Source organism: Chaetodon auriga, chromosome 15 (genome assembly GCF_051107435.1).
Source record: "Chaetodon auriga isolate fChaAug3 chromosome 15, fChaAug3.hap1, whole genome shotgun sequence".
Taxonomy (NCBI): Eukaryota; Metazoa; Chordata; class Actinopteri; order Chaetodontiformes; family Chaetodontidae; genus Chaetodon; species Chaetodon auriga.
Genome location: NC_135088.1, coordinates 24927163 through 24947423, shown reverse-complemented (window position 1 = coordinate 24947423; position 20261 = coordinate 24927163). Strand labels below are relative to the sequence as shown.

General features: G+C 41.9%; 1 protein-coding gene across 4 annotated transcripts in view; it reads right to left on the bottom strand.

Moving 5' to 3' along the window:
- Positions 1 to 19295, bottom strand: part of amot (angiomotin) — an 83621-nt gene extending 64326 nt beyond the window's left edge. For 3 of the 4 annotated variants that reach the window (XM_076750245.1, XM_076750248.1, XM_076750249.1), the window contains exon 1: positions 16529 to 19295. The gene's annotated coding sequence lies outside the window, so the exon portion shown is untranslated. Of the gene's footprint in view, positions 1 to 15145; positions 16343 to 16528 lie in introns of those variants that run through there. The other variant, XM_076750247.1, reaches the window with a different exon arrangement.
- Positions 19296 to 20261: the final 966 nt, after the last annotated feature.

The following is a 20261-nucleotide window of genomic DNA, read 5'->3' as shown; positions in this document are numbered from 1 at the left end:
CAATTTGTATGGCATCAATGTTTTTCCCATGTTTCTAGCTTGCAAAAGTTAGTCAATGTTTTCTCTCTATAGGATGCAATAACAGTGTTCTCCTGTGAATCATTCTAACGCTAGCAAAGGCCTGGTTGTCACAGACACGCCCCGGAGTGTCGGAGGGTATACTCCCCGCAGTGTGTGGCAAGTGCTCACTTCTTCTTTGTTGCTCACTTCTTTGTGCTAGACTCACTCTTGACTTGTTCTTCAAGAAGTTTTACCATCCAGTCGTCAACCCTTCTGAACCGTAGTCCTGCAGCCAACCTCAACCCATCTGTCTGGGTCAAATAGCCACGGAAAGAGCTGCTCCTCGTCTGTTACCGACACCGAAGGCCTTCCAGCCCCTGAAGCATCTCTGTCCAACACTGGCTCTCCACCGCGGTTGGACCGGTTCCCCCTTTGGACCGCAGCGCAGATTGGAGCCAGCAGCGACAGGCCGGGGCCCCCCCTTCGTGGCCGTTCAGGACAGGCCATCGTCAGAACACCACTAGCACAGAAGTAGGCATTTTCCATGCTGCTTTGAATCAAGAGCTGGTGTCATAGGCTATAACAATCTCAATTCTCATTAGACTTGCTGAGTCACTCATTCAAGAAATTAACCCTACATTCACGTCCTCATTTTTCCTCAAAACTACTTCTCACTATTGCAAAACTCATTCCTTTCATTAATTTGCTATAGCTTCTTCATCCAGTTGTTTGTGTTACATCATATAATCCATATTATTTGTCATATCATTCATTATTCATATCCATTCTCATTTGTTGTGCCAAATAAATAATACTTTTCATTTAAGTTGTTGTCAGATGTGTCCTTTTGAGCTGGAAATAGACGACCACTGTGTCGAGAGCTTACACTTCCTTCAGATGATGAGACTGATCTACCAGTAATTCATTAATTATTACTAAATCAGCATAAAAGAAAAGAATAAATAAAATCCTACTGAGCTGAGGGAGGTTGGAGCCACATTGGAGCAAAGATTAAACCCAAAGGTTTAATGAACTAATACCCCTACACCTGCCAGTAAGGAATTACAATATTAGGGGGGTGACAGTACTAGTGCTTACACTAGGAGTTGTGTTGAATGCTCAGACAGGTAGGGTCTGATCTTCCTGATGTTGGGCAAATCAGGGCATGACAGAGCAACAGAGGCCACATGCTCTTTAAAAGTTAGTTGGTCATCAATCATGACACCCAAGTTTCTGGCAGATTTTGCAGGAGTGAGCAGAGCTGGGTCAAGGGTATGGGGTCCAGTGAACAGGTAGTGGTGCGAGAGTCAAGCAGAAGGTTGGAGACTTGCTCCTCTGTGACATGGGAAAATGAGGAGAGTGAGGCCCTGTTAGCTGGTGGTATCCTACTGAGTTGGTCAGACTCAGAGAACTGGTTGTTATGGTCAAAACCTTTTCAGTAAAGAAGGATGCAAAGTGATCAGCTGTGAGCAAAGTTGAGGGTGGAAGTGGTGGAGTGTTGAGTAGTGAGCTGAAAGCAGAAAATAATTTCCAAGCTGTCACCCCACTACATGTATCAGACCACTTCTTTATTACATTATGTTTATCCCTACTATAGAGCATCCTCAAACTCCACCACAAATGGTCTCCTTCAGACGAAACCTCCAGTCCCTCACATCGGCACATCGGAACTTTCCGACGAGGTCTTGGTAACCATGCCTCCTCACAGTGTGTTCTCCTCACTCCCTGTAAATGAGGCAACAGACACACTCTGCTCTTCACTAGCCACCTCTCTAAACAATCTATAACCACTCTCATCCAAACTTGCTTGTAAAACCCCCACCAGTCCACGGCTCACCGATGTCATCAGAGAGCAACGGGTGGTGCTCAGAGCAGCCGAGAGAAAATGGAGCAAAACCAGAGATCCCTCTGACCTCAGTGACTATCAGACTCTCTTGTCAGCATTCTCTTCCAACCTGAAAAGTGGCAAGTCCACTTATCATCAGAAGAAAATCAGTAGTGCCAAAGACGCTCGGAAACTATTTTCTGCTTTTAACTCACTACTCCCCACCCACCCCCCACCCCCCCACCCCCGACCTCCACCCTTAACTATGCTCACAGCTGATCAATTTGCTTCCTTCTTCACTGATAAGGTTTCGACCATCAGCAACCAGTTCTCTGAGCCTGACCAACTCCATAGGATACCACCAGCTAACAGAGGCCTCACTCTCCTCATTTTTCCATGTCACAGAGGAGCAAGTCTCCAACCTTCTGCTTGACTCACGCACCACTACCTGTTCACTGGACCCCATACCCTCCGACCTCCTGCAGACCATCTTGCCCACACTTATCCCTGCTGCCACATGATCAACTCCCCACTTACAATGAGTGTGTTCCCCACAGCTTTCAAACAAGCACAAGTAACCCCACTGCTTAAGAAACCTACCTATCGGCTGACTTTGACACAGTTAACCACCAAATCCTCCTCTCCTCAGGAAGATCCTTTGCAGTTTCTTGGAGGGGAGAAGTGTCTAAATCCCACTGCTTGTCCACAGGGGTACCTCAAGGGTCAGTGCTTGGACCCCTTCTCTTCTCAATGTACACCACCGCACTTGGTGCAGTCATCCGTTCACATGGCTTCTCATACCATTCATATGCCGACGATACCCAACCCCTCCTTTTGTTCCCGCCAGACGACCCCACTGTCTCAGCTCGGATATCGGCAAGCCTCGCCAATATCTCGGCATGGATGAAGGAGCAACACCTTCAACTTAACCTGTCAAAGACCGAGCTCCTTGCCATCCCAGCCGGTCCCTCTATACAACAATGACTCAGCTCTGCTCACTCCCGCAAAATCTGCCAGAAACTTGGGTGTCATGATTGATGACCAGCTAACTTTTGAAGAGCATGTGACCTCTGTTACTCGGTCATGCCGATTTTCCCTGTAAAACATCAGGAAGATCGGACCCTACCTGTCTGAGCATGCAACACAACACCTAGTACAAGCGCTGGTACTATCATGCCTCGACTATTGTAATTCCTTACTGACAGGGCTCCCAGCACGCTCGTTGCAGATGATACAGAATGCGGCGGCTCGCCTGGTATTTGACCAGCCCAAATGAGCGCATGTCACTCCGTTGTTCATATCCCTCCACTTGTCCCACTAGTTGCTGCCCGCATCAACCATAAATCCTTGATGCTTGCCTACAGAATTGCCACCAAAACCGCTACAACCTACCTGAACTCGCTAATTCAGGTTTATGCTCCCTCCCGCTCACTACACTCTGCCCAGGAACGGCGCCTAGTGCTGCAACCTCCAAAAGAGTCCCTCTCGATCTTTAGAAAAAGACTAAAAACCAGGCTATTTACTGAACACCTTGTTTCATTAAAAAAAAAAAAAAAAAAAACTCTCAGTCAACTCTATGCACTTTTTGCATTACTTTGTAGCACTATCTCGTAGCACCTATGTCCACTTGAACCAGAAAGTTGCGCTATGGCACTTACTCTTGTTGTTCACTCCCGTCTAGAACCTTGCTTGTGATGTATGAAAATCTGAAATGTACGTCGCTTTTACTACAAGCGTCTGCTACATGACAAACTGTAAAATTGTGATGTGTTAATACAGGAAATGCCACAGTTGTGCCCCGTCACAGCTCGTTACCAGGGCTGAACCCGCCCCTTTCAGATTTCCACAGCAAAGCAACAGATAAAGGGTGTCACCGGCGTCAGCTGACCCACCTATCGAAAACTCAGAAAGTGAGAGTAAGAAGTCCTAAGTGGCAACAAATGCCTGCTAAAAGCCTAGTTTCAAATTTAAGCCAGAAATAAAAAATGAAAACACTTACTGACCGATTGCCAACTCCTATATTCTACGGCAAAGGTTGTTCTGTGTCGTAGCTTAGCTCAGTCTCTCTTTTTAAGAGTTTAGTGAAAATCCCGCCCCTTTCAGATTTCCACAGCAAAGCAACAGATAAAAGTCGTGACCTGTGTCAGCTGACACACCTATCAAAACTCAGAGTGAGAATGAGAAGTGCTCAGTGGCAACAAAAGCCTGCCAATAACCTAGTTCCAAATTTAAGACTTAAATAAAGAATGAAGACAAATACTGACCAATTGCCAACTCCTATATTCCACAGCCAAGCTTGTTCTTGTCTTTGTCATGTAACAGGCACAGTTCCTCTCTGTAGGCTAGTAGGACAGGGACCAAAGGGACTAGCTCTGGCTCAGCTTAATTTCATGATGGAAGTTTGCTTGATCTGTGAAACACCTGCAGCTCTGTGTTTAAACTTCACCTCTTCAACACACTTAACCTCTGGATCTTATCTGTCTTTTCCTTATATTCACACACCAAAGCTGAACTGCTAAACTGCAGAGTTGCATGGTGTCCTCCTGTATCTGCCTCACAACTCCAGCATCAGATGGGCCACAATGGACAAAATTTCAAAATCTATTCATAGTTCAACTTAATTAAGTGAACTCTTGGAAAGATTAGCTCATCACACTGACATTGTAAACAATATTGTCATGTGCAGCCAGTAGTGACTGTATCAGCAATAGATTTAAACCAAAAGTATTCAGTAGTTTTTTCAGGACTTTCAGGATGAAACCTGCAATTTAAAGAGACTGCTTTTTTGACATATAAAGTGACAGAAGCAAGTAGAAACACAGATATGATTTGAGATGGGCAGTGTAATGACATTGACAGGAATCCAACCTCAGTTATTGAACTGACCAAAAGAGACATAAATCAGGTTCAACAAGAAAGCTCCTGAAATTTCCCATAAGGGGAAGAATGAAGATCCTGTTTTGCAACATATCTAATTAATGATGCTGCTCAGACAATAAAAACATCTTTGTCTAGGAAAAGTTCAGTTACTTTCTACTTTCTCTTTCAGGAAATGTCCTACTTCACATTCAGCACTTGGTTACTGCCATGTCCTACTTTTCTACTATTTTACTGAGCACGTTCATCTTAGCTACACCCAGATTCAAACCAGCAACCATTTGTGCCTCATCTGCAGGCTATATCTGCCCTTAAAGTCCAACCATTTAGTTGGGCTGAATGTTTTAAGGAATGTAAATAATTGCATTTTTCTGATCAATTTTCCTTTTCTCTTGCACCCTTATTTCAACGTTCCTATTCCCTCTATTCAGCGTCCATGAATCCTTCCATTTTGTGGTATTTTTTCATGTTGCACTGGCAGCAGGTAATGTAAGGTACAGTACCGGGTCTATCCCGGGATCTCTCCAAAAGAAGATGCCCAGAAAGCACCGTAATGAGTTGCATGAACCACCTCAACTGGTTCCCTTTGATGCAAAGGAGCAGTGGTGCAACTCCCTTCAGAGTATAAAAAGTGTACTTTAATGTAATTGTGCGCTTTTAAAAAGTATACAAAATTACAAATATATTTAATTATAATAAAGTGTACTTTGATTTCACTTCATTTAAGTTCAGTTAAGTTCTTCATTCATTTTTCAAGTACATTTAGGCATATTTATTTTTAGGTTTCAATGCACTCGGCACTCATTGAATGAGACTAAACAAGACTTTTTTGCAGTAGCTGGATTTCCCAGAGTCATAGGAGCGATTGACTGCACCCATGTACAGCTTGTGCCCCCCGCAGACTGAGCATGTGTACAGAAATCACAAACACACGCATTCATTGAATGTGCAGTGCGTTTGTGATGTCAAAGGGATCATTACCAACGCTGTGGCAAAATATCCCGGGTCAGTACATGATTCTTTCATTCTGAGAAACAGTTTTCTGTTTTCCAAGTTGCGAGGCGGCGAGTTTGCAGATGGCTGGCTTGTAGGTGAGTCAATTTGTAAAATCTTTTGGAAAATAATTTATTACATTAAAACAAGAGCATGGTTCATATTGATTCATATGTTTCTTAAGGTGACAGTGCATACCCCCCAGACACGCAGCAATCTCATTCGAAGTCACTTCTTATGAGCTGTTTGGTATGTGCATTTTTCTATTTTCATTCAATAATGCAGAAATACACCATGTGTGACTGAAAGATAAAATCTGATGCAGCACAAAAACTGAAAATGCAACATAGTCAATAGTGTTAGTCATTTTTGAAACATCCATGACTGTGATAACAGGTAAAAGGAAAAAAATCAGTCATTTTGTGTGTGTTTTTCCCCAAATCAGTGATCACCTATGAAATTGGCATCTAAAGGGTTAGAATCCTGATTTTTTATTTTTTATTTTTTTAATAAGATTTGGTAGTTTCGATCAGAACTTACAGCTGTATGTTTTAGTGTGTTTTCAGCCACCAACGACATTAGGGTAGTAAATTTGCCAAAGCTGTATTATTGCCTTTTAGAAAAAAAAAAAATCAAAATCATATTTCCAAAGTTTGCGTCAAAGTTAGAAATCTCCCCAAAAACCATTCAGTTTGCTGAAACACAGTAAAAGTTATGGCCAAAAAATGGACGAAAACGTCAACAACACATGGGTATGTTGTAGATTGGAATACAAATGCAAGACCGTTCCCTCTGGCTAGTGTGACCCAACAAATTGAAGAGCAGAGCATCGCAAAGTTAAGCAAATCAACATTTATTGAAAAAAAGATGACTGAAATCACTTTCTAAATTCCAAACATTATTATCAAACGAAATACTCAGTCCCATTAACGTCTAATTATGTTAAGCCCCGCAAAATCATATTAAAGACACATTGTTTCAGTCAGAAAATGTATTAGGCTGTAGTTATAACATTTATGGTGTTAAAAAAAAACAAAAAACAAAACAGCTCTTCATCATATGGCCCATTTTACACAAAATAAATATTCACAGCAAATATAAGACAACTTAAATGTGACAGTTGAATGTATTATTTGTGTTTCCTTTTATGCAGGTGGAACTTGCCCGCCGTGCGCACCTTTCCTCCCTCTCTGGTCTTCGGCTGCCTAGCTGTCGCTGTGGGACTTGGTCGGTCTGCTTCTCCACCTGGATTGAGGGCAGTCATTGCCTGCATCCCTTCTCGTAGCCCTCTTGCCACAGAATTGATGGCCATCGTCAGGGCAGATACTGCACTGACCATCTGTCTGCAGTGCGTGGCAATGGCCTGAGTGTCATGCCTTACTGCCCGTGCCAAGGATGATGCCGCTCACATCTCCCGTACAATTGTCTGAAGGGCTGCAGACTGTTTCTTTTGTTCCTGCAGCAACTCCAAATCAATGTCCTCTGGGTTAGATGTTGCATGCAGGAACACTTGCTGGGAGAGAGTTGCAGTTGTCTAGGTGCAAGATGAAAAGACTAAACTAAGAATGTGGAACAGTTATCTCCATTCCACACAATGAAAATGCTTTTTCAGTATCAATTGTAGTGGACAGCTGCAATTGGAGAATTTAAATCCTGAACTGAACACATATCAAGTAGACACCTTACATTATCAGATTAATTTCTTTTACAAATATATACTTTGGATATGATTTTACAGTCTCTTGAAATCAAGGTGAGTAAAGCTTTTCCTGTCACATGAATCCTTATCCTACGACCTTCTCCAAGCATATGCATAATCAGGGGCATCATTTCAGCCACATAGCATTTAAAGCTCTACTGTAAAACCATCGTGGAGAGGTGCTTTACCAGAAGGCAATGTTTTTATTAAATTAGATAACTCAGCCTCTGTAACTTCACTATCAGCATACTCTAGCTGGTCCTCATTCAAGAAAGCTCAAATCATCAACAAAAGAGGTTATAGTATCCTCATCAGTTGTGGAACATTCTGATGCATAAAGACCCATGTAAAACTTGAATGTATCATATTGGCCAAAGACTGAATTACAGGAATTGCTGAGCTAGACTGCATCTGCTTAATATATCTAGCGAATGATTTCTCATCTTTATCCCCAGATTCAAAGTTTGTAAAGCCCAAAAGAAAGAAACTCCACCTTTTTAGAGAGTAAACTGTTACTGTCCTATTTAAGTTGTGCTAACTCCTTAAAGTTAGAAGGAGACATATTCAACTTCAGATAAGATTAAAATATCCAGCAAGAATAAATGGGGAAGTCCTCACTCTAGACCAATTCATTTTCATGGCCTACAAAGAAGGTGGGGTTATCATCATTTGGACAGGGGCAGTCTGTAAATAATGGGTGCTAGGGTGCCGCCCTCTTTAAATTATTGAGAGAAGAAAATCTATGACTACGGTCACCGACTATACGGGAGTCTATGGAAGATGGATCTACAGGATGATCTACGGGAAGTAGAGGTGCTGTTGAGCCTTCTTTATCAGGGTGGAGGAGTTGAGGATCCAGGAGAGGTCCTCGGAGGTGTGGACGCCCAGGAACTTGAAGCTGGAGACACATTCAACATGTCCAGGTGCATCAGGGTGGAGTGCAGTGCCATGGAGATGGCATCCTCTGTCTACCTGTTTGGTCAGTAGGCAAACTGATAAGGGTCCAGTGTCGGGGGAAAACAGCATTTGAGGTAGGCCAAGACCAGCCTCTCGAAGCACTTGGTTATGATGGGGGTGAGTACGACGGGGCAAAGTCATTAAAGCCCACTGCAGCTGACTGCTTCAGTACCGGCACGATGGTGATGGTCTTGTGGCACATGAGGACTTCTGCCTCAGCCAGTGACAGGTTGAAGATGCCAGTGAAGACCCCAGCCAGCTGTTCTGCACAGGCCTTGAGCATGCGGCCAGGTATGCTGTCATGGCCAGCAGCCTTAAGGACGTTCACCCTGCTGAGTGCAGGACGCACATCATAAGTGGAGAGCGTGACAGGCTGTTCATCTGGGTTAGAAGCAGCCGGTTGTGTGTTGTCCCGGTTGAAGCAAGCGTAGAAGTTGTTGAGCTCATTAGGGAGGGAGGCATTGGTTGTTGGTGGGGCTGTCTTTTTTGGCTGATGGCCTGGATGCCCTGCCACACGCAGCGGGGGTCGGCGTTGTTGTAGAAGTGCTTCTCAATCTGTAGCTTATTAGCTTCCCTAAATGCCCCTCTATCACAAAGCACAATGAAGAGGTAACAAAAAAATCGCCATACCCTATCCAGAATCATTGTGAAATTTTGAGGAGCGTTTGAGTTGGCTTTGTGTAGGCATGGTGAGAGTGAATGCTCCGATAACCCAGGGATATTCCGTGGCTTGGTGGATTTGTTGCCTCGCTTGACAGTGTCTTGTAAGAGCACCTTGAGGTCGCGACAGTCTTCAAGGGGACATCAAAATCGGTGCACAACAAGCTGTTTGACCGTACGCAGTCTGTTGTCAGGGAACACATAATGAAAGAAGCCTAGAACAGCAATTTTCTGTCAATTCAGGCAGATGAGACAACAGATATTGCCACACAGACCTAGCTTATGCTTGTGCTGAGCTACATCAATGACAAACATAATGTGCAGGAAAGATTTTGTGAACTCATTCCTCTGCAGTCAGCAACAACTGAGTCAACCGTTACAGCATGCTGTTATCCTTTCTGTTCATCAGGAATGATAAACTAATTTGCCAGGCATATGATGGAGCCAGTGTTATGAGAGGTGCTATTGCAGGTGTTGAGAAGAAAATAAAGGATGTGTACCCAAATGCCCACTACGTCCACTGCTATGCACATCAGCTTAATCTCAATATGCAGCAGGCCACCTCTCATGTCACAAAAGTGAGACTTTTTTTTCTGACCTTGGTGGACTTGCCTGTTTTTTTCCCAGATCTCCTAGGTAGATCAGTGTTCTTGATAAAGTAGTTGCCCTGTGGACTGCCAACAACCAGCAACATGAGATGGAACATTCACAGCTGTGCCATCAACACTGTGTTTGAGCACAGTGAGGACCTCATTCACTAATTTGAGTGCATATGGGATTCTGGTGACTTTGACCCCAGTACAGAAGCAGGAGAATTCACTAGGCTACTGGAAGATAGCCTAGAGCCTGGAAGATAAAGATTTGAAATTCTTCCTACAACTTTTTCATCACATCATGCCACATGTGGACTTCCTCTATGCCAAGCTAGAGAAGAGGAAGATAGATCTGATCCATATAAATGGATGTATCCAGCAATTTCAGGACATACAAAAAGATCAGGCAGTAACTTTATACATATCATTATGTGATTATTATGCTTTTCTATTATTTTTAACAATGATAATAATAACTAATGAACATAATCTTTATCCTTCACAGTGATTCTCTCCATGCGGCGGTGGTAAAGCAAAGCAGTGGCTCTCAGCAACTGAAGAAGCATCACGCTGTCAGTCCACAGGACCATGAAAGGATTGCCGCAGAGGTGAGTTTATATTGTAAAAATTAGTCACTGTCCATGTTGACCTACAGTGTTGTACACTACCAGTCAAAAGTTTGGACACTTACTTAGCTATAAATCTTCATTTTTCTTTTCAAACAAAAATGGAGATGCAAAGTTATGAAATTAAACATGGGGTAAGTAGTTAAGAAGTACCAAAAAGTAAAATGTTATATATTTTAAGAAGGTAAATATTTCATGAAGGTAAACAAAAGCTACTTTCAAGAATCTGAATCATGAAACATACTTTGTTTTCCTCTGTTAAATATGTTTCATGTATTAGACTCTTTAAAATAGCCTCTGTTTACCCTCATAATTGCTCTATGCTGACATGCTGAGGTAAGCATATCCCTAGCCCGGAGAAGACCCACACATACACGGGAAGAACCCGCAAACTTCACACAGAAAGGCCCTGCCTGACCCGGGGATCGTTCTTGCTGTGAGGCACACGCACTACCTGCTGCACCTCTCTCTCTCCCCCTCCTTCCCACCAGTCAAGACAGATGGCTGCCCACCCACAGTCTAATTCTCCATGAGGTTTCTTCCTGTTAAAAGGATATTTGTCCCAACCACTATCGCCAAGTGCTTTCTTATGGGGGAGTTGTTGGGTGTCTACACATTTAAGATTCTTGTCAAAACCAGCTCTATATGGAAAGGGACAACTTTTGTTGTGATTTGGCACAATATAAATAAAACTGAATTGAATGGTTTCAGTTATTCTTGATTTCAGGGGATGCTACTGTTGAGCACATACATGATGGGGAGAGTATATTGCAATACCAGCATTCACTGGATGTTTGTCAGGACTATTCGAGTCTGAATGTGGCCAGAGCAGATGACAGGAAGTCAGAGAAATTAAGAAGTGGAGGAACAGGAAAACAAGGGGAAGAGAGGCATAAGCTGGAAGAAAGTGGTAAAAGTAGAGTCAGAACTGTTTACATCACAGAGAAGCTGGGCAGTGAGAGGAATTTCTAGGCTCTGAATCAAACCTAGTGGGCCCCTCTGTCTCTAAACTGTAGGGGGTTTTCATTCTAAACTGTCACAGCCATCTACAACAAAGGAACAAATGCAGTTAAGATTTTAAAGACTTGTAGCAACTTCCCTCCAAAATATGGCCTTATACCCTTCACAAAAAAATAAATTTTTTTTTCTTTTCTTTTCAATTCCTGTATCATAATTTTAGTGACTCCTTGAAGGTGTGGTTCTGCAGCATAATACTGCTTCACCTGGCTGTGTGGGCCATCGATTACCTCACCAACAGACCACAGTATGTGAGGCTTCACAACTGCGTGTCAAATGTGGTAGTTTGCAGAATGAGGGCTCCACAGGGGACAGTGCTTTCTGCTTTCTTCCTCACCCTCTACACATCGGACTTCAGACACAACACCGACACCTGCCCAAACTGGAATACAGGGAGGTTGTAACTAGGGATCGACCAATTATTGGCCTCGCTGATAATATCGGCCGATATTCAGCATTTTTTTGATAATTGGCATTGGCCGTTTTTTCCACTGATAACCGATAAAATTAATGAATGTATTTTAAAACGCGCTCCTTTGGCTCTGATGCAGCTGTCTCTCCGCCTGAAGTCACCATTCTTGGCTGTGTAACAATGTCCCGCCCACAGCCCTCACTGATTGGCTACATGGCAGTGACAGCCAATCAACAATGAAGCCTCTACATGCAGTGCCACAGACAAGGAGAAGCAGACGACTGCTCCAGTGATCCAGCAGAGGCAAAAGCAACACAGTCAGTTGAAGTTGCAATAAAAACCCTCTATGATGAAGTTTTAAATTACCACAACCTTATGATCAATTTCAGTGATAACATGCAAGCCCAGAGTTGACATTTCACCACAACAAGCACACAACTTTGCTAGATAAATAGTGTCACGCACCAAAAAACTGAAATAAAACTGTTCACAACTTCAACAGGTGTATTTCATGATGACCCACTGCTACATTATAATTACCGCAACCGCTTTATAGCTGGGGCCAGACGCACAATAATAATATAGGCCCTTTCGGTTACCATTACTTTGTGGGAATAATAAATCTCCTAACATGTCTCAGCCCGTGGGGCGGCTCCTGGTTTATCAATAAACAATACCGGAGGTGATTATAGCCTATAAGTTTAACAGTACGACACGCTAACGTGTCCTTGTTTGTTTACAATCGCCTCTCCCTCAGCGCTCATGCTCTCACTGCACTATGGTGCAGCAACTTAACTACTGGTGTTAAATGATTGTCTTTTTGCCTGTCACTCGTAAAGTCCAGGGATATGAGTCAGGCAGAGGGCACACGTTGAGGAGATTATTCTCAGGGTGTTTTATTTTCAATCAATAAATTTACTGTCGCATCTACAACTCACGTGTGTAATGAAGCCTTTATTGTTTGCAGTTGCTAAGTGCCTTATTCTTATTTATGTAATACTACATACAGTTCTAAGCACAAGAGTTTACATCTAGCCCACTGTTCTGAGATTCAGAATATGCCTTTATTTCTCTAAATATATATAAATAAATACAATAATAAATAAGGAACTATAAGTGAAAAACTCTGGGAACGCCTGAAAGTTCACAATCACAATCTGGTGCGACTGAATCGAGAGTACTAACTCAGACCTAAATTTCAGAACAGTTTACTTGAGTTTATTTTGTTGATGTTTCAAAAATTCAGGGAGCTATTTTATTTATTTATTCATTCATTGGAGTGAGTTTTAAGACATGCTGCTGGAAGGCCCCTGCACTTTTTGTTTTAAAAATAATTAAATATAAAGGCATTTCAATTAAGATTTTGTGTTTGTGTTACTTCACAAAAAGTTAAGGGGTTTTTTTTTTTTCAGTATACACAAAACAAACAAACAGTGTACTGTATTCATTCTAATCCCAGGTGTGTTACTCTAAATTTTCACACCAAAATTTTAATTTTTGATGCAAATGAATATCGGTTCTAAATATCGGCTACAGGTTTCACTTGATTATTAATAATCGGTATCGGCCCTGAAAAATCCATATCGGTCGATCTCTAGTTGTAACCAACTTCGCCGACTGGTATGGACTGAACCACCTGTACATAAATGCCAGCAAGACAAAGGAGATGGTGATTGATTTCCAAAGGAAGGTACCACAGACTACACCGGTGAACATCCAGGGCTCAGACATTGAGATCATGGCGGATTACAAATACCTAAGTGTTCACCTCGGCAACAAAATGGACTGGACAAATAACACAGATGCCCTGTACACAAGGGGCAAAAGTCGTCTGCTCCTGCTAAGAAGACTGAGGTCCTTTGGAGTATGTAGGACACTCTTAAAAACCTTTTATGACTCTGTGGTGGCATCTGCAGTTTTCTATGCAGTGGTCTCCTGGAGCTGTGGGAGCTCTGAGAGGGACAGGAAAAGACTTAGCAAACTGGTCAGGAGAGCTGGCTCTGTTCTTGACTGCCCTCTGGACACCATCGACGAGGTGGGTGAGAGGAGGGTGTTAGCCAGGTTGACACCGATCATGGACAACCCCTCCCACCCCCTGCATGAGACAGTAAGGACTTAAGCAGCCCCTTCAGTAAAGATTCAAGATTGCTTTTATTGTCATTGAGCATGGCAATGAAATTTTCGTTGCAACCCCCGTGTGAAAAAGAAAAGATAATAAAATAAGATAAAATAAAATAAGATGAAACACATCTAGATAAAATAAACTCACAAAAAAAAAAAAAAACATCGGACAGCGCCCGTGGTCGAACCCAGTAGCCCGCGGTCCGTAGGATAGAAAGTTTGGAGCAAGGAGTAACCACTGAGCTAAGCCGATGCGATAACATACATTCACAGATAAGATACAAACAAAAACGTAAACACGGGAGCCACGAGCCGCTGCGTCTGCACGCGCCGCCATCTTGGTATTATAAAGACTGCTGCATCCATCTGTACGAAAGAACGCTACTGCAGGTCCTTCATCCCAATATCTGTCAGACTGTTTAACACCAGCATCATGTAATGGAGCACTGTGTTGATGCTGTCTTTCTCAATCATAAACTGACTTTTGTTTTGGACAACTGTTATCTATACTAATTTACGCTCACATTATCCATTTCATCTGGTGCAATTTCAAGTTGTATATTTCTCTCAACTGTGCAATAACACTACTTATTATCCATATCCATTATCCAACAGTACTTTTATAAACTGTATATATTGTGCATTGTATTTTTCATCTGAAATACAATACATGTCATTAGTTAGTTTTCTCATAAGAATATTAGCAATAGTACTTTTTTATGGCAGTAGGATTTTTATGGCATTTACTATTTTTTTATAACCTGCACAAATGTACATATACATAGTTATTTTTTCTATTCTGTACTCTGTATACTGTTTTTATTTTGACCTCTTTATGCCACTGTGCTTGCCCTTCTAATATTTGCTGGCTGCAACAACTAAATTGTTGTTGCAGCCAGCAAGCTCTGCTTATAATGTCAGGACTGGAAAATATCAATGTTGTGACAATTAAGTTCATTTAAATTTTGATAAAGCACTGAATTGTGCCCTCTTTGAAAAACATGCAACTTCTAATTAAAAAAAACATCATTTTAATAACAGATTCCTAATGAAATGCAGAGTATCCTTTGGAACACTTCTTTAAATAAACGCTCAAACAACACCGTAAAATCCACAGCCTGTGTGGTCTTTAACATAGTAGGAATACCTTGCACAGCCAATAGCTGTCAGCCAGTAGTAGATATGCTAGCAGAAAAGCTCTCAAGCACTCATGCTAGTTCAGCTACCCACTGGTAAAACTTAAACTCCGGAAAATGGTCCCCAGCAATGGAACATGTATGCTGATCGTAGTTATTAAGATGGCACATGCAAAATCCCTGGTATAGTCCTTTGAAACTACGCTATATTGCCAAATTATTCACTTACCCATCCAAATAATTGAAATCAGGTATTCCAATCACTTCCTTGGCCACAGGTGTATAAAATCAAGCACCAAGGCATGCAGACTGTTTCTACAAACATTTGTGAAAGAATGGGTCACTCTCAGGAGCTCAGTGACTTCCAACGTGGTACTGTGATAGGATGCCACCTGTGAAACAAGTCCAGTCATGAAATTTCCTCGCTCCTAAATATACCACAGTCAGTGTCAGTGGTATTATAACAAAGTGGAAGCGATGGGGAAAGACAGCAACTCTTTACTTTGGCTGCATTAAGATGAAGAGGGCCAGCTTCTTTAATCTGAATTTTAAAAAGCTTAACAAAGAATGTCTTCCCATAAACAGTAATCAATGATGTGTGAAGGCCATGTGCCATGGTTTTACCTACTTAAAATTCCCAAAAAGTTACATCACCAGATGCTACACACAGGCTGGATCAATATGGAGAAACATCCTTGATGTTACAGCTGGCTAAAGGATGAATATACTGAAAATGTGTGCTTATTGGAAAAATACACTGTACTGCTATTAACACACACTGTCTGTTTTACGTTATGGGTATGATGTGTCTGTCTGTTTCCAAGAAATAAGACAAAGTGTAATGACAGTGTCTATAGCATGACTCCTGTTATGAACAGTATAACCAGCACAGAATAGTACGTAAACTCCAGCCAGTTTGCTGTCTTACAGAGCACTGACAGAAAAATACAACTTACAATTAAAAATGTTGCAACATGTTGCAGTGCTTACAGACCAAATCACTGTTAATCGGCCTGTTGAATAAAATCATGTGACTGCGAACCGTGTAAACACTGTGATAGAAATCTCTAGCATAATAAGGAAGTATGTGAACATTCAAACTAAAACCTTGTGTCTGCAACTCCAGCAAGAGAACAATTTAAATGTTTTTTCATGTGCCTGAGGACCCCTTGCAACCACTTAAAGAACCCCTAGTGTGGCCCCACAAAATCCAAAATCCTAAGCTGAAAAAGCAGCCAACAGAAGCCCTTCTGGTAAAACAGGCAGGGATGCAGTGAAGGATACACCGACCAACAATTCACATTCACTAAGCTTCCGTATTTGCAGAAAATATTTAAGGCACTTCAGGTCATTAATTCACAGCACAATCATGAAATGAAACTGAATGAAAACAGTGTGTCTGACCTGAGAACTGTATAAAATACGCTGGGGGAAAAAAGCCATCTTCTGTAATTACTTTTGTGTTGTGTTCTGGTTGCCTTCAGACTAGAGCATTACCACTAGAATAAAGGGTTTTCTCTTGGGCATCCGTTTATTAATCTCCATAGTGTTCACAATAGAAATAAGCAAAAGTGGCGAAACTTTAATTTCCGAACAATAAACGCAGTTTTACCTTTCAGTCGAGCTTCTTCCGTATACTTTCCCAGTCCTTCAACTCAGTGAAATATCACTGCCTTTATTTTTTTTCTCTTTTCCCTCGGGACTGAAGCGGCTCTTGGATGCAAAATAATGATACTCGCTACCGCCGGTCAATCGTGATTCGCATCGTAGGATTTGATCCTCTCTCCAGGAATTGGAGCTCGATCGCAGGGAAAAAGTTTTGGTCCTGCCCCGTAACTTTCACGTTTAACCGAAAAAAGAAACGGATCAGGAGAAGTGGAAGGAAGTTCCTACCCAGTTTGCAGTCTGGGAGGAATGTCCAGCCTCCCCGCTCCGCTCCTCTTGCTCGGCTTCTTCCAGCTAATGGAAACTACTTTTTTTTTTTTTTTTTTTTTTTTTTTTTTTTTTAAATCCTTACTCCTCCCTTGTCTGTTTTTAATCGAGTAAACCAACTAAAACATATGCATAACAGATCGGCCAACAAAAGCAACAAACACAAGAAAAAATTATACTTTACGTACGAGCACTAAGTAAAGCACAAAATAATAGCCTAAATTCAAACTAAAATAATGTCTTCTATGGTCAGTTCTCGCCATATTCACACCTCAAAAACTCTCATTTTGGATGCTAGCTTTAAACAGGTTTTAAAGAGTTCTTTGTAAGAGTGAAAGAGGTCTGACACGTGACATTCCGTTTATCCCATTTATCAGGAAATTCTGTCGGTTTTGTGGTCCATCTCATAAATTCAGAAAAAGTATAGAGGGATAAACGAATAAGAAGGAGGAGTAAAAAATAAAAACGACAAAGGGGCTTTTGTGAATTTGAGCAGACTTTCGGTCTATCTGATGCCTTTAAGGACTGTCGGAAATGTCGCCATTTCGAGCAACGGTGCACATGCCATTTGATTTACTTTCAATTTCTGTATACTATATGATCAAAAGTATTTTGACACATTTTTTGCATAATCTTTGAAACAACACATAAACAGGAAGTTGTTTTGACTATAATTAGTTAGAGTTACTTAAGACTAATGTAGTGTTAAGACATTCATGTCAGTGTGCAGTCTGTTCTCATGACATCATGTCAAAAGGCCCAGTAACCAAGAACCCCAGTCAGTGAAAGCGTTGAACCCAGCTCATGTTAACAGCACCATTTGGTTGGTAAGGTTAATGAAACCTTGGTACCCCACAGAAATGTTACACACTAACAGGCACATTTTCACCAGCACTTACAATGGACAAGTGAGTCTGTGGAGGCTTTTGTGAGAGGGTTATATGAGCTGACAGAAGACTGCCTTTGCCATTACACAGAAATCCACCCCTCATTAGTCTGCTCAGAAAAGACACAGCACATGCGTGGGATATACCATAACATCAGGCTTTTATTTCAGTGTTTGTATGTATGTTAGCCAAGAGTAGGATTTAGATCCCTGGTTATTTGTGCCGTGATCGAGGTTAGTTTGTGCAGTGTGCCTTTGTTGGTTGCATTTCACTTCTGATAGTAATTTCTGTGGAGCATTCAAAAGCATGGTTATTTCAGTGTTTGTGTATCAGCAACTGTTAAATTAGCATACAGGCAACTGATTGAGAAGAATCATCTGTGTCCTCTCATGTTCCCTGTAATTGGACACTGCTCATGCATTTTTTGGATATGTGTTATTAGTATTTTGTTCCAAACCTCACTGGCACAGTGTTAAATGGATATAGCCTGATGTTTGTCAGGAGGCCTTATTTCAGATCAAAGACATTTTGTCTAGCACCCCAGCAGTGAAACCTCCAGATTTTAGCTCATCCATGGTGTGCCAAAATCTTGGGGGCTCTCAAGTGTTCAGATAGAGCCTTGTCTATTCATTACAGTTACCAGTCTCAGAAATCACCAATTAAGTGGACCTGAGATTAAAGCCCACATAAATGCTTTACAGAGTTCAAAGAGCAGACACATCTCAGCATCAACTGTTCAGAAGAGACTACATGAATCTGGCCTCATGGTTGTTTTTATGGCTGTGTTCATGTCATAGTCATAGGTTTTCATTCGACATTTTTGATTGGTTCTCAGTCAAGCAGATGAATGCATAAAGCAACTTTTTGTTGAGACCATGATGGACAATGAACAACAATCCTTATCACTGAAGTATTTTATTTCATTTCTGTCTCTGTCCATTTGTTAACCTAAATGAACTGAAGCAAGCTCCAGAAGAAGAGGAACCGAGCAGACCTGACCAGCCCAGCCACATAGTCAAGCCAGCAATAATGCAAGGAACAACTTGAGCAACAGCAGAAAGGAGGTCAAGTTCATTTGGTTATTGGGTATCGGATAAGGCCTGCATCCTTTTCTTGTTGTTGACGACCTAAAGCTGCATGTTTGTCTTGTTAGTAGATGGTACAGCATTCAGGCAAATCAAATGAACCTGTAAAAGAAAACTTTTGCCACTTACTACCATATCAGTAAGACCACCAGTGTCTTCACAGAAGCCAGCAGCATCGGACTGGGTGCAGGTCTACTCCAGGTCTACAGCAATGCAACAAATGGACCACAAGCCCTGATCCCTTTCATAAACACCTGTGATTTGCATTCGGTGAATGAGCGGCTTCTCAGCAAGTCATATCCAGTCATAATCAGGTGCAGTCCCAGACTATAGAGATTGCTGTCATGTTGACTTGAGGGAGCATACACCACACAGCTGATCTCAGACTAGATGTATACGAGATTATTCCAATTGGAGAAATCCAAGACTGAATTAATTTAGCAAAATACTAAAAGGAAATGACACGAGAGGTCATTGTTGCACAGATTTCTGTGGTTTTTTTTGGGTGCAAATACGATGCATTCTTCCTCAGGCATACAGTGCTTAACAAATTTATTAGACCACCTGTCATATACATATATATTCATATTTTAGGGATTTCACCACCCTACAACCTGTTTCATTAAAGATTCAGAAGATCTGTAGAAATCTCTGCACATTACTCTTTTTATTATTTATTATCTATTGTTTGCTTAGTCTATGTATATACTTAGAGTTCTCAGTATATATATTTTGTTTTTTTTTATATACGTGTGTGTGTGTGTGTATATATATGACTGGATAGCTCAGTGGTTTAGGCTATTGACTGCCACACGGGAGAGCGGGGGTTTGAATCCTTCTTAGGATCCTTGTTGGGCTGGGCTCGGACGTCGCACGGTCCAACAAGGTCCACGTTAGGTGTTGGGGGACCAGGACACCCTAATGAGAAGTTGGCTACTGGAACATGACATACATGGAGCAGGACAGAGAACAAAACACTTCTGGAATGCTACTACACCAGAAACCCCGGTGAGAGTGGGTATATGTAGAGGACGTGGGACCTATGGGTGCTTCGAAACCCCACATCCATGAAGACTGCAAAGCAACTTGTGACCCAGTGCTCTAATATCCGTAAGAACAACCTATTGTCACAATTAGAGATTGATGAGGTACAATGTGCCTCATTCACGGTACAAAGATGCTATGGCAAGGGGGAGCCAGGACGACAGGTCAGTGCAGGGATGACATCTGCATCCCTGAATAATGAGATTGGGTACCAAGCCTCAAGAAGCACAGACACCCTGAACACAAGGGCAGCTGGCCTGAGAGAACAGATAACAGAATCCTGGGGGGAACACAACTACCTACCTGCCAAGGCTAAGAGACAAAGTACCAGATGAATTTCTACTGGAAGACGTGAACATGGCACTGATGACTATATCCACAGAAATCATCACAGAGA